General features: G+C 38.9%; 1 protein-coding gene across 1 annotated transcript in view; it reads right to left on the bottom strand.

Annotated features, from left to right (window-relative positions):
* The window catches only part of LOC139730309 (solute carrier organic anion transporter family member 4A1-like), a 232,162-nt gene that overhangs the window by 11,250 nt on the left and 208,594 nt on the right, over positions 1 to 12,318 (bottom strand). The window lies entirely within an intron of this gene.

Here is a 12,318-nt window from a genome sequence, read left to right on the forward strand (position 1 = left end):
CAATTTGCGAAGGATGTCAAAGTTGAATGGCAGTCTACAAAAAGATCGCCAAACCTGCGCGGGGCTCGTCATCATCACCACATGTCCATGGGTGTCGATTTAGTGATTTCAACAAAATTTGATTTTTTTTTTTGTGAACGTTTTCCTCACATGATTGTAGACGTATATCATAACTAGACTGAAAACTTACAATAGGCGCGCACGTTGTGGCTCTATGACGACAAAGGGGGGGGGGGGCAGGAGGCAAATAGAAAAAAAGTCTAAATCGCGAGCAGATGACGAGATATCCAAGTGTTAAATCTATGAGAGCTCCTTTATCTGGCAGAGATTTTTTTTTTTCGGGCAACATGTGCATTTTTGTCCTGAAGGATAATTTTTTTACATTCACCCAGCACATATAATATGACAGAAAGGGAAAGACAATTTCTTTCAAATGTAAGTACAAATGCCATTGATAGAAAAAAAAGAATCATTATTTCAATTTCAAAGTTAAATGCAGTTCTGCATGAAGCGTACAACTCAGAGGTACATATGGCCATGTCGACCGATACTTAGTCTCATGCCCGCATTTTGAGCGTATTGAACGAACATTGGTGATGTGGTTTTGCGCACCAAATGAATTATAACTCGATCGTAGTGTAGGCTTGTTAGTGAAAGAAAAAATAATAAAAATCTATTGGCCCTATCTAATGGTCCTGACTGACAATAACTTTCAGCCATCCTAAAATATAGTCACACAAAGAACAGCCCACAGCTTTACAGCGCAGCAACAATCAACATTCGTAAAACTTTCTAGACCTCTAAACCCCGCCACACACCGTACGACCTGAGGTCGTACGACCTTCCGACTGTTGGTTTCAACTGTACCACCTTCGTGAATTCGGGCCCAGAAAGGGTGGGACGTAGCAGTCTCCGACATATCGCATGCATGCTAGCTAGCACTTGTGGAGCGGCATGATGGGGGGGGGGGGGGGGGGGGAGGATCCTGCCCGTGCCTAGCCTTATGACAAGGTCCGGTGGCTGAAGATTGAGACTAACTCGCCACACCGAGCACTTCGAGAAACGGGTGAATGCGAGACCGAGTGGCGCAGCCACGAGGCCTTTTGAAACCTGTTTTTTTTTCCCCTACCGCCTCCCCCGACGAACGCGAATTAGTCTACCTGATATAGAGCACATATAGGGTGAATCATGCACATCTTGGTAAAAGCACCATATTTGGTACACATGTACATGATGCCAATACGAGTCATTTCTGATATGGAAGCCACACTGATTCTGCCTGTGGCGGCCGTAGCGGCCATTTTTCATAATGGCCGCCATGTGATAGAGCAATGCTGTGTATTTTGGAAACTATAAGTCAGATTGTCGTGATTCTTGCACTAAAGTATAGGTTTTAAGGGTCAAGGATTCCAATGAAATAATTTTTGAGAGGACAAAACCATGGCAACCTACTTATTGGCGGCCATTTTGAAAAAATATGGCCACCATGCTAGATATAACATATCCTTAAAACGTATGGACAAAGGGTCATGACTCTAGTACCAACTTATATGTTTTTGGGGTCAAGGATTCTGATCAATTCAACTGTAAGGGAATATGAATCGTTTCATCCTACGTTTTGGCGGCCATTTTAATGAATATGGCTGCCATACAACAGATAATAAATATTGTATATCTTCGAACTCAAAAGATATATAATCACGATTCAAGTGTAAAAGTATAGTTTTGGGGTGAAGGTTTTCAATATAATGATGATTTAGCAAAGTGAATAGGTTCATCTCATCCTTTGTTTTGGCGGCCATTTAATAAATATGGCCTTCCTCCAGTTAAACATGGCTGCCGCTCTACATTCTAGTCATATATCTTTAAAACCAATGGATGCATCTTCATGATTCTGGTACAAAAATATGTTTTTGAGGTTCAATTATTTAAATGGATACATCTTTTCGTGTATACAACCATCACATCCTATGTTTTGGCTGCCATTTTAAAACATGGCCACCGCAATATATACTATACTGTAGGTCTTTGAAATTAGTTGGGGTCAATGATTTTAAACAAGCATTTGTTGATGAATAGAACTAACACATATCGTTTTCGTGTCCATTTTGATGAATATGACTGCCGCACTACATAGAGTATGCACACACCCACACACACACACATTATGTACAGTGTGGTCTAGAATTAACGGAAACGCGAGTTTTCGCGAATATCTGCACATTTGCATTACTTTGATGCCAAAATGAATGATATAGAGTTGCAGAGAATTTATCTAGAAGAAGAATGACACCAAAATCATCCGATTTGGTTGAGTAGTTTAGTACAGTAGTAGTTTAGTACAGATGTTTTTGTAAAGACGGGTCGAGCGTAAATTTCTTAGCTCAATTCAACAAATTTCAGCATCGAACAAAAGCCACTGCCTTGGGAGACTAACAAAGAATTGAGGCCGCACATCACAATCTGGAATGCTTGAATAGGATTATTGTCGAAAATTGACCTTCAATTATTGGGTAGTCTCCGTTGCTGAGCTTTGATAAAATAAAGTAAGAAATTAGTGATTAACAAAAACATGTCTAGAAAGACAAGTACTTAACCAAATTGGACAATTTCGTTTTGGTTGTGGAAAAATATTCGTTTCAATTTTCTGAGGGGCCACCCTGTATATATTATATATACACCCTCACTTGCCATATGTATTGTTCCATTGACAAGAATCGTTCACCTATTATTGGTAAATGAACCTCCTATGTTGTTGCGGCGTTTAGTTCTTTTTTGTTCATTGATTGTTGTTGATTGACCATACCTCTATCACATTCACTATTCAAGTAGGTATTGAACATCACATAAGTACAATTGTTGCATACCTGGAATACTAAAGATAATTATGTTGAATATCAAAGGTAGAATAGAATGGTGAGAATGAAATAGAACACTTTCCCCCCAATTTTGCATGCATAGACAGGAGAGTACAAATAGTGTACTGTCATAGTTTCCAGCCACAAAGACATGATTATTGCAGTCCTCTAAGACCTACTGATTTCTAAAGTTTGTTTTCAGTTCTTGTTCATTATTTCATTGTATGACCTTGTCAAAACTGTTACACAAAATTATAAGGAATCATATGAAGGAATCGAATTAGCTCTGACAATCCAAAACAATTATTGTTCCTGATCATTCATTGATGAGCGGTGATGAACGTGAATGCATATATAGATGCAGGTGCGCTTTAGAGAACGTCTTCAGTATTTCTACTGGTACTGGTAAGTAAGATCGATTTACTGAATATCTTATTCTGCAGTTTTATCTTCCAATAATTATGAACCTAAAAATTTGTATTTCTTTGAGGTTTTCCTTAAATTCATAAACTAGCATAATTTTTCTTGTAGTTTATATTTTGCTAGTGGACTCATGTGGAGCTGCAAATGACAATTAGATGTAAACCTATAAAGACGTATTGTATAATACCTATTATATTTGCCGGAGAGATGACGAACTACAACACCTAACCGCCTTAGGGGCTCTGCTCCGGATTTGGATAAGGTTTACTCCCTAGCCTTTGATTAACCTTAACCAAAAAACTGCCCGCAAGGCAGCGGGAGACTCGTGGAGGGCGGGGACGTCTCTCTACCCGTACAGGACCAGAAGGACCTGCATGCCCACTGCCACTATTTACTTTATCGTTTGATGTATAAGATTTAGTGTAGTTATATGTATCAGAACAGCCTGGTCAATCATGGATTTTATAGACATACATAGTGTGTTTACATTTGATATAAGTGACCCAAGAAGTTTTAGAAGTTTTCTCACACTTAGTGTCATGTTTCCAAAGAAAACAGATGTACTATATTGGTTTGAAACTATGATTTTCATTCCATATTCCGGGGACCAGAGAAAGCGAGAGTATATATTTCTAGAAAATGTATAATCTTGATTACTATGTACTTCAGACATGAAATTGTGAAGATCATGTTTTTCACAAACACTGTACACACAGAAATCCTATAAAGGAAGTTGAGCATATTTTCCAAAATGCCTACAAAAGTTAACTATGCCCAGATGTTCCACATTAAAATACTAAAAATGAGTGAACAAGTAATTGTTGACCCCTAAAACAAACGTTTACATCAGAATCAATCCACAATGGGCATCCCGCTTTCATAACACTCGTACGCTATTTATCAAATGGCCGCCAAAACAAAGGATGTGATGAACCTATTCACTTTGCTAAAACATCATTATATTGAAAACCTTCACCCAAAAACTATACTTTTACACTTGAATCATGATTATACATTGTATATCTTCGCAATATTCACTATCTGTTGTATGGCAGCCATATTTATCAAAATGTCCAAAACGTAGGATGAAACGATTCGTATTCACTTACAGTTGAATTTATCAGAATCCTTGACCCCAAAAACATATAAGTTGGTACTAGAGTCATGACCCTTTGTCCATACGTTTTAAGGATATGTTATATCTAGCATGGTGGCCATATTTTTTTCAAAATGGCCGCCAATAAGTAGGTTGCCATGGTTTTATCCTCTCAAGAATTATTTTATTGGAATCCTTGACCCTCAAAACCTATACTTTGGTACAAATATCACGACATATAGTTTCCAAAATACACAGCATTGCTCTATCACATGGCGGCCATTTTTCAAAATGGCCGCCACGGCCGCCAAACGGAGAATCAGAGTGGCTTCCATATCAGAAATGACTTGTATTGGCATCATGTACATGTGTTCCAAGTATGGTGCTTTTACCATTAAGTGCATGATTTTTTCTATCTCCGCTGGACTAAATATGCCACATGAGTCAGATCACATATGGTATGCTAATGAGACGTGTCAACGCTGCGCTGGCAATGCAGGCAGCTACGGATGAGCGAGCCGCCGACGTGCATACTTATGCGTATTCATTAGTTGCGACGGCGTGGTGACCAATACGGTCGCTGATTGGCCGCTACCCTTTTTGGTAGGAGAATCGGCGAGAAACAATGCTCAAGATAAGAAATTCATGTCAGGTTTCGGCCTCGCGGCAGCGCCGCTCGGTCTCGCATTCACCCGTTCTCTCGCTGTTAGTCTCTTTTTCATCCACGAGGCCTTGCCAAAAGGCTAGCCCGTGCCTTGCCGTGTAGTAGGCGATTATGTCCCCCTGGAGAAACACTCCGGGGGACCAAATCTTCGTGTCAGATTTCAGGATTTAATGTCTTAGGATATAATATCCCGATTTCAACCGGCGATATGGTCGTAGGTCTTTTCAACACTGTCAGGAGATAGTGTCCCTACTCCCATACAGTAAATCTGCCAGCAGCGATAGCGCCACCGGCCGAAACGTACTGCGAAAGTAGTTGAATCTACAGATCACGTGTTGTCTGTTTGATATCCATAACCGTATCTATTAATAGTTGAGTGGGAGTTCTGATGTGATTTGGATAACAAACTTACACTTCATAACCAAATATTAGTGTTTGATTCCAGACTTCCGTGGTGACTAAGTTGCTACGTTCTACATAACACTCTGTCCCACACATTCCTATTTTTGCAGGGCAAGAAAATCGTCCTATTATAGGTTTTCCAGGTCAATTTCATACTTTTGTCATTCAAGTTCCTATTCCGAGCATTCGATTTCACGCATTCCACGCTCGCAGCGCTGAATCAGCAATCAAATTCAAAATCCGGTCATTCGAATTCACTATCGGAGCATTCAAATTCACTGTCGGAGCATTCAAATTCACTATCGGAACATTCAAATTCACTATCGGAGCATTCAAATTCACTGTCGGAGCATTCAAATTCACTATCGGAACATTCAAATTCACTATCGGAGCATTCAAATTTAAGAGAGGAGCACCCATTTCATCAATGAGCAGTCAAATTCATGTTAAGCTGGCGACGGAATCTCGTCGGTCATTCATATTCGTGAATAGGCAACCATGTTCCAAATAACTGCATTCAATTTAAAAGAAGTCCTGAATTTAGTTAGTTTGGGGTCGTGTATGCATGTGTTTCTCATTTGGTTTTGAATATATTGGGATTTATGATGATAACTTTTTTTTGCAGTAGAGGTCCAACTGTTCATTGACAATTTTGAACTCGCGCTTAGCAAATAGGAATATACAGGCACATGTCCCTCGGATTGGACATAAAATGGAGGTCCCATGTGTAAGAGTGTCACAACTCATGCACGTAAAAGATCCCACTTCATTTATTCATCGCAAAGAGCAGAACATCAAACTTGACCCCATATTATGGAAGACCGGCTTTTGCAGCTGAATATGGATTATCCAGCCATCTTGTTTGATGAAAAATGAAACAAACAAACAAAAATTAGGCCCTACTGTTAGGCCTTAAACTGTATAGGCCTACAGACGAGCATAATACGGAGGGTTGGTTGACACTTTCGAGGAAAAAAAAAACCCAATTTCGACTATATTGAAACTGATACTTTAACATTCCATACGTGTTGTTTGTTGTGTATTGCTGTCTTATTGATTTACTTTTGCTGGACTATGTGAGATCATTGTGTGTCAGTTTGTCTTTAAATTGATGAATTGTCTTTATCATGATTATGTGGATGGTGTTGGGGCGTTGTCAGCATGCAGCATCACCAAGAAATATGATTATTAGTCGTTGTGTTGTTTGGATGCACTGCTGATTGGACATTGCAATTTGAAATTTATTGAGATGAAAAACAAAGAATACATGAACAGAGAACAATGTAGAACCTGTAAACAACCATAAATAAAACTATATGCAAGCTTTTATTAGTTGTGTTGGCCCTTTTCCCTTTCTTAAAAGTCTACTCCATTTTCCTCGTTAAATTGATTGCACGAAGTAGGAACTTGATCGCCTAAAAATGAATTTGAACGCTCCAAACAAGCTCATTGGGACTATCACGTGACTATCGCATGAATTTGAATGCACGAGTAGGAAAGTCGGTGCTCGCATTTTGAAATTGAATGCCCAATCGTGAATTTGATTTGACGAAAACGAAATAGAACGCCCATAAATGAAATTGATCGCTCGGATTCTGAATTTGAATGCCCGAATATTTTCGCGTGGGTGCGCTGCGTGAATTTGAATGCACATTCATGAATTTGAGTGACAAAAGTGTGAAATTGACCGGGAAAACCTATATTAGTATGTACACGTTGTATCACTTTTGAGTATGTTTGTGTGTTATTTACTGGTATTTACTGGTGCTTACACTTCTTTGGGGTTGGGGGGAGGGGTCAAAGTTAACCCCCATCCCACTACCACGCGAATACAGTTCTAGCATATCAACTGCAGTGTTTCACAAGTTCTACGTCTGCACTCTGAATGCCACCGTGGGTATAACTTTCGTGAAATTCTTTTTGAAAAAATAAGAAGGATAATACACCTGTAGTGACTATTTTGTATAGCGCACATGTTCACCTTTCGGTGCCAGAGGCGCTTCAAAATGAAAGAAAAATATATACAAAGGCCTACATGCACAAAACATGACAACAGGGAAGTAAATGACAACGAAAAAAGGGAACATAATCCCTGATAAAGAGCACAATTTTCTATTTATTATGGATTGCCGTTATATGTAATCCTCAATGTGAGAGGAACATTTGATAAGTTCTTAGTTCAGATTTGAATGTTTCTGCAGATAAAAGTTGGCGCAATGGAATATGTTACTGATTCCACAGTTTGCATGATCCTATAACTGAGAGAGAGAGAGAGAGCGATCCCCATCCATGTTTATTTCTTGGTATTTGAATGGAAAGTGCACCTCACATGAAAAATGTATAGGCCTCGTCTCGGCTTCGTGTGTATTTGGGAATCGTATAGAGTTTCGCAGATATGCGGGGAAAGAGAGTGAACTGAACGATGTACTAATAACAGAATCTAGAAAATAATAATCGGGTTTTAACGTAAAGAACGGAAGATTGGTGATATATGTAATCAAAATTTTTAGCGCAATTTAATAGGCGGGAGGCATAATTTTGGTATTGTTGAAGTTTTGTAACATCTTTCTGTGGAGATTACAAAGCAGCGAATTCGAAAAATCCAAACGAGAAAATATAAAAAAGAAAAAGAAAAAGCATTCCAGCTGCGGATTTAGAGAAAATCTTTCGTATGAAATTTAAATTATGCAACTGCATGATATCTAATATTCCACTGAACTTGAATCATATGGCTTCGAAAAGACATTTTCATGTCCACTATAACACCTATAACGGACTGTTTTTGATGGAATGATGTAAAATTGCTACCAATATGAACATATGGCATCATTGATAGTCGATCTTACTTAGCATGTCATTTTGATCTTATAAAAAAAAAATTAAATTTTGATATTAGTCAGCTTAAGGTCATTGGATGCAAACTAGATTTTCAGGTCTTGGAAACATTCTGCAAGTTTTGCAATAGCGGATGACACGGCAAACGTAGTAGGTTTAAAGACACAAAGAGTTTTATATCATCTGCATAACAATAATAACTAATACAATGTTTGCGAAATATACTTCACTGATTTATTGCGCACAGATAAAAAGAATAGTGGGCCTCCAACAATACCCTTTGCCAAACTTGTGCAGTGGCTTTATGACCAGAGGTAAAATCACAATTTTGATTCTGACATGCCACTGTAAAGATCGTTCAGAGAAATGGGACTAACCAATCAAGGACGGTGCCCTCGATACCCAAATATTCCAACCTTTGAGTCTGAATAGTGTGAGTTACTGTGCCATGAGCTGAGCTCATATCAAGCATGATAACAGCAGTGATTCCCATTACCCAATTCTCTGACCACTATAATATATAATTGAATTGACTAACAGTGTTTCCACATCATTCGACCAGGCTAAATTGCAAGGATATCTAAATGAATTATAAAAAATCAATCTTGCAGATATGTTGTCAATTCTGAGAAAAAAAAAAACTTTTCATACTAGTGTAGCCCAGGTACCCCACCTCCCTTATATTTCGGTGCGTACCCAATACCCAAAACAGATTACATGGCCGGCGGAACGGGGGGGTGGGGGGGGGGGGGGGGGGGCTCGCCCTCGCTCGCCCTCCCCGTACACTTTTTTTTGCACCACTCAAAGGAAAACATAAGGTGTCACCACTTTGGGCCCCCCACTTTTTTTTTTACCACGGAAGTGCGTAAGTAGCACTAGAAGAATTATATTTTGAGCGTGGTAAGGCTTTGTTTTTGCGCTGAAGGCCTTTTTTTTTTTCTTTTTTTTCTTTTGCTTGTCAGCTGAAGAAACCTGGAAGTGGGCCCCCACTTTTAAAAAACGCTCCGCTGGCCCTGGATTATGCTATGTCAAATGGTTGTGATGTACTGCGCGTATCTTGAAAGTCACTGACAATAGACGAAAGTCATACAGAATAATACAGTTCTCTTAATAAATTTCCGTTATATACAAGAAAAAAATAATTTGATAAAACACAAACCTATAGAGTTTCCCAGCAATGATTTCTTGCTCTAAGAATACCGGCACTGAATATTATCATTGTTTACATGAATTAGAAATTACTCCGTTGCCCCCTGCCCCCTGCCCCCCCCCCCCACAAAAAGTGAGTGTCAGCTGAATCTGAGAATATCTTTTCAAACTATGTTTACGTGGAGAGTTTATATTCACAATTTACTAGTGAATTACATAAAGCAGAAGAGCATCAGTAATGGAAGCAATCGTCATAATGAGCATCATGTGACAGCACGCACAATTGGGCATTGCAATCTTTACTGGGAGCTCTGTTAGGCTCTGGCAACATTAAATCTAGTTTCAGAGTCCTCAGTTGTTACTAAAATCACCACTCAATCACAAACCTACAAATTCTCACTCCTCAGCAGCACAGGAAGCATTTTCTCACGCCTCAAAAAAAAAAAAACCACACACACACACACACACACAAAAGTCATAACAACAACAAACAAAATGTGGCAAGAAAATCCATATCAAACGTACTGGATGATTAGCCCGCCTATTCCGAGTTAAACTTTTTCATCTTGTTCTTTGTTTAGTTTTTGGTTGGCTACCTACACAGCTATATCTTACAGCCATATTTCTATATGAATTATCCAAAGAGGTATACGAAAATTCTGCGGATTATGTAGGCCTATGTCATTCAAGCTTGATCGCTTACGATGGTGGTCTCCTGCATTCAATGATCTCTGTCATTTACTGAAAAATACTGTACAATTTATTTTATGTTTTTGTGTATGTACACTGCTCAATGCAATCACCTAGTGTATCTATTTGTGTAATGTTATCGATTTATTTCACTGCACTTGCTATTCTCTGTCTTTGTACTTTTGAAATTTGTATTCAAATTGTATCTGATTGAATGCAGAAATAAATCAAATCAAATCAAACTATTCATTCAACATTGGCCAAAATTTGAGGGAAAAAAATGTCTTGCTGGAACATATTTGTAAAGAATAGATGAGGCTGGTAATGACTCGCCTGACGAAAAAGGTCTATTGCTATTTCTCAGCTATTCTTAACATTTGTTTGTTGCAAATGAATGAATTACCCTGGTATTGTAAGATTTTGGATATATTTTTTAAATCATTTAAATCACCATGAACATGTAGGCCCTATAGTCCGGCAGCCAAACCCGGATTTTGGGGCTAAGGTTGCATTGGAATGTTATAGTTTTTTTTTTTTTAAAGTGATATTGAATGTTTAGACCTATTTTATCAATCCACATGCTGGAGCTCTGTCAGCATTGTGCAATTTGAGATATGCGCGGAAATCCAAGATGGCTGCCGGCGGCCATCTTGAAAATGCTATTTACTTACTTTTAACCCCCTAGCACGTCAAAAATGGGCATTGAAGGCTTTTAGGGATGGAGAATTTAAATCTGAGGTTAGTTTCAGGATATTACTATGTTTTGATGTCTTAAAATAAAATGGCGGTCATTTTTTAAGATGGCCGCCATATAAGCATGCTGTAGTGTAGACTATGTAGAATCGCGCAAAGACCTGACTTATCATTCAAGTTTTCCCTTTTTTTTTTTTTTTGGACAAGGGAGGTGCATAATGTAACACAATTTACGAAGATTATGGCCTAAAGCTTAGATTCATTGATAAAAAATAATACAGGTTAATCCTGTTATAACAAAGTCGCTTATAACAGGGAGGTGGGAAGAGACTCTCTTCCCACCTCCCTGCTTATAACGAATGACCGCTTACAACGAAGCAATGCTAGCTGAAGTCCCGATTCTCTGTAAATACAAACCTATAGCACAGCGATTCGCATACAACGAAATTCGCTTATAACGACGTATTTTATGTGATCCCCAGCATTTCGTTATAACAGGATTCGACTGTAGTATTATCAGAAGTATTTCAAAATAGTCATGTTGCTTTTCTGTATACATTATTGGTATACACATAATTTCAAGGTATCTTTTTGATATGATTTTTAAAAATACTTCTGTTCTGTAATGGCTCATTATTCTTGTCACAATGACCAAACGAGAGAGGCAAGAGATATTACCAGCCATCCAGAAGAAGCAGATGAAATAGATGCATAACAGTAACTATCTTCAGGAAAAAAGACTGATATTCAGGAACATGATCCATACATCTGAACCAAATAAAGTAGTAGACAAACTTGAATATTTGGTTCTTGCCAGAACAGAAGATCACCTCTGCCTGTAGCAGTGTAACCAGTGGTGACACTATAGGGGAACAAGCACTTCATTCAGGTAGGATTGTTGAATCCCAAAAGAGCTAGAGTAGATCACTTTCAAAACAAGAAGTATTTTACAAAAATCATATCAAAAAGATACCTTGAAATTATGTGTATACCACGTATACCTGATAATACCAGGGGCCGTGGAACGTTTTTCAGTTGGGGGGGGGGGGGCTGCGAGACCGGGGGGTGTCAAGGTCATGCCCCCCCCCCCACCCCCGCTTAGACGCACCGGCGTAGCTAGGATAATTATTATGATCTTGGGGGCGGCGGTTACTATGTGAGGGAGCGAAGCGACCGAGCCGAGCAAGCGGAGCGAAAAGAGGGGGAGGGTGTGGGAGGGAGTGTCCCCCTCCCAGGGTGAGAACTTTTTTGCATTTTGATGTCGTAAATGCCGCAATTTGACGTGTGTTTTTGCGCGTTTTACGGACTTGAAACGGCCACACTTGTTTAATGAAGGTAGCAGGATATTTTGATGTGGATTATTATTAAACTTATATTATATAAACTTCTTGTATTAATTATTACAACGAATTTCATGAACGCTGTCTGTTGTAAACCAATCAAACAGGAAAGGCATGCACACGTCGAGGGTGTACATAAGGGATATTTCTCCTTCCACACTCTGGTGA

Source organism: Diadema antillarum, unplaced genomic scaffold, assembly GCF_040938485.1.
Source record: "Diadema antillarum isolate AM-2024a unplaced genomic scaffold, OU_Dant_1.0 seq00000301_RagTag, whole genome shotgun sequence".
Lineage (NCBI taxonomy): Eukaryota > Metazoa > Echinodermata > Echinoidea > Diadematoida > Diadematidae > Diadema > Diadema antillarum.